This window comes from Ciconia boyciana, chromosome 3 (genome assembly GCF_034638445.1).
Source record: "Ciconia boyciana chromosome 3, ASM3463844v1, whole genome shotgun sequence".
Taxonomy (NCBI): Eukaryota; Metazoa; Chordata; class Aves; order Ciconiiformes; family Ciconiidae; genus Ciconia; species Ciconia boyciana.
In genome coordinates, this window is record NC_132936.1 from 118,528,186 (window position 1) to 118,531,130 (window position 2,945).

Sequence of the window (2,945 nt, forward strand, 5' to 3'; positions counted from 1 at the left end):
TGAAAGCTAGTGCTGCAGGAAAATAAAACCTTGCTGAATACCTGCAGGCTCAGAGAAAAATAATTATAAGAGTTGGCAATTCTGAACCCGATTAACTTGTACAGGGCCTTCGGTTTACATGAAATTCCCTTTTAGATGGCTTGGCTTTCTAATCTGAGGAAAGACAGGGAGGACAGAACCAGCCACCTCGGAGATTTGCCACCAAGGAGCCAAGCAGGGTCAGACTCTGCGGTGACGGGGCCCTGTCTCTATATGCACTGGGCTGAGCCCGTCAGCTCATACAAATGTGCTTCTGAATGCCAGTTTGAAAACCAATCTGGTTTTCAAACATTCCTGTTTACTCTCCTTTCTTTCATTATTATTGTTTTAAGTCAAGGATGCCATTTCTAGATGTTCTTGACTGATGCATACCCAGTGTTTTGAACGCTGTGCCTGGAGTCTCTGTGATTTTTGCATGACAACAGGATTACATTTATACAATTAATTAACGTTTGCTTGACCACTTTTATCCAATTTCTTTCTCCAGCACATAAAAGAGAACCTGACATAAATTTCTCTTTCAAAACAATTGACTTAGCAACTGCTGACCTTCTGTTCTGTCATTCCGAGGATTGATTGGATATTGTTGAATTGTTTCATTCTGCAGTAATTAAACATAAAATTAATTATGCTAGTAACCTATTATTTCTTTGAACCAAGGACTAAGTCATTTGTTTTTGCTTGGTTACTCTGCAGGTTCTGACATCAGACAGCAAAACCTTGCTGTTACAAACAAACTAAACAGTATAAAGGGAGCAATTTAATAACCAAAATATAATATAAAGACTTCTAATTTCCGTATGGCTGGCCTATTGCATTAGGTTAATATAATTTGATCTATAAATCTTTTAAACCTTATGATTTTGTAATTTAAACATTTCCTGGATGGCTAATCATGCAGGGAAAGAATAATAATAATAATAAAAAAGCCCCCCAACCTAAAACAAAACATGAGCCAAAAATATACCTTAAAAGTAGATTAAAAAGATTAGATAGGAGGAGCATTTGTAGAAGACTTGGTGAGCCCTAGTATGGCTGAATATTTCTGGAGCTTACTGCTTATACAAGTCTGTCTGCATTCAGTCTGGTGCTGATGCAGAATTTCCTTTGTTATGATGAAAGTGTTGTTAGATATGTTTACATTGCTAGTATTTGGTGTAGAAAGGAACATCAGAATGACAAGTTGATATTATCAAAATGTATGTGCTCATGGACACCAAAATAGTATTTTGTGGTTTGCATTAGCACAGGCCATATTAATTTAATTAACATGATGGAAAGTTATATCATACCATGAGGCAGATACTGAGCTCTGCCTTATTACTCACCCATGGTCTATAAAATGCTACGGCTGACAAAAGGGGTGCATGTTTGTACGTGCATGTGTTCCTAGTTACAAGTTCACCTATGTGCATTACCCTGAAGCTGGTGAGGATGGTGTGATGATAATCATGTAAAAGTCAGAATGGGGGGGGGGAAATAGAAACGGGCAACCGGCTGGCTCCAGCAGAAGGTGGGCTTTTCCCAGGGCCAGGTACCAAGGTCCTTGTGGGGGGTGGTTGTCCTCTTCCAGGCTCACCAGCCTCTTCCTGGGACTCTGCCTCCAGCACCAGCATCACCTGGGAGTTTTTACACTCCAGGTTGGAGCACTGCAAACAGAAAACCTTTGGTGTTTGTGGCTGCCAATGAGTCCTGGAGGTGGCTTTGAAGGTTGGCGCTTTACATCCGTGACTCCAGTTGCCACCAATGGAGCCACCAGCCAGGCTTTGCTGCCATGCAGGGGGAAGGATACCTGGAGAAATGCACCTGTGCCTTTGTTTCCCTGTGTTGTGGTTTAACTCCAGTCAGCAACAAGCACCTCACCATTCCCCCCTCCCCTGGTGGGATGGGGGAGAGAATCAGAGAAAAAAAAAAAAGTAAAACCCGTGGGTTGAGATAAAGACAGTTTAATAGGACAGCAGAGGAAGAGAAAACACTAATAATAATGATAAAGGAAGGTACAAAACAAGTGATGCACAATGCAGTTGCTCACCACCCCCTGACTGATGCCCATCCCATCCCTGAGCAGCAATCGCTGCCCCCCAGGCAGCTCCCCCAGTTTATATACTAAACACGATGTCATACGGTATGGAATAGCCCTTTGGGCAGTTTGGATTAACTGCCCTGGCTGTGCCCCCTCCCAGCTCCTTGTGCACCTGGCAGAGAATGGGAAGCTGAAAAGTCCTTGACTTAGTGTAAGCACTGCTTAGCAACAACTGAAACATCAGTGTGTTATCAACATTATTCTCATGCTAAATCCAGAACACAGCACTATACCAGCTACTAGGAAGAAAATTAACTCTATCCCAGCTGAAACCAGCACACCCTGTCGTTTTAGGCAGCTACCTGCTTTGCTTGTACGCAGAGCCAGCTCTAATGGAGCTCTTGTAACATCTCTTGGTTGCTCTGTGTATGTCTGTCTCCTGTCTTTTTTCACCTTGGAGTGATTTTTGCTGGTAGCCATCTTTTCACAATGCTCGAGTCTCTCTGGTGTAGAGCTAAACTCTTCTGCTGTGACAAGGCATACGTCAGAGACGTGGGAATCTTGAACGTAAATGACTTTTTAATTGTATGACTCCACGTAGCCCGTTGCTGAAAGATGTGGTGGGCAAGAGAGAGCAATACTTTACAGACCAAACACAGGTACCAATATATGAGCCCTTTGTTCTCATTCCCCTGCCCTAAGGCAAGTAATACACTCAGGTCTGTGGACATCGAGCCTAATTTGATCTCGCTTACCCCAGTGAAACTATATTGACTTCAGTGGAGACACTGCTTTCCACTGATATAAATGAGAGCTAACTAGTTCTTCAGGCCGGTAGCTATTACCACTCAGGTTAAGAGTGGCATACAGCAGAACGGCTGCC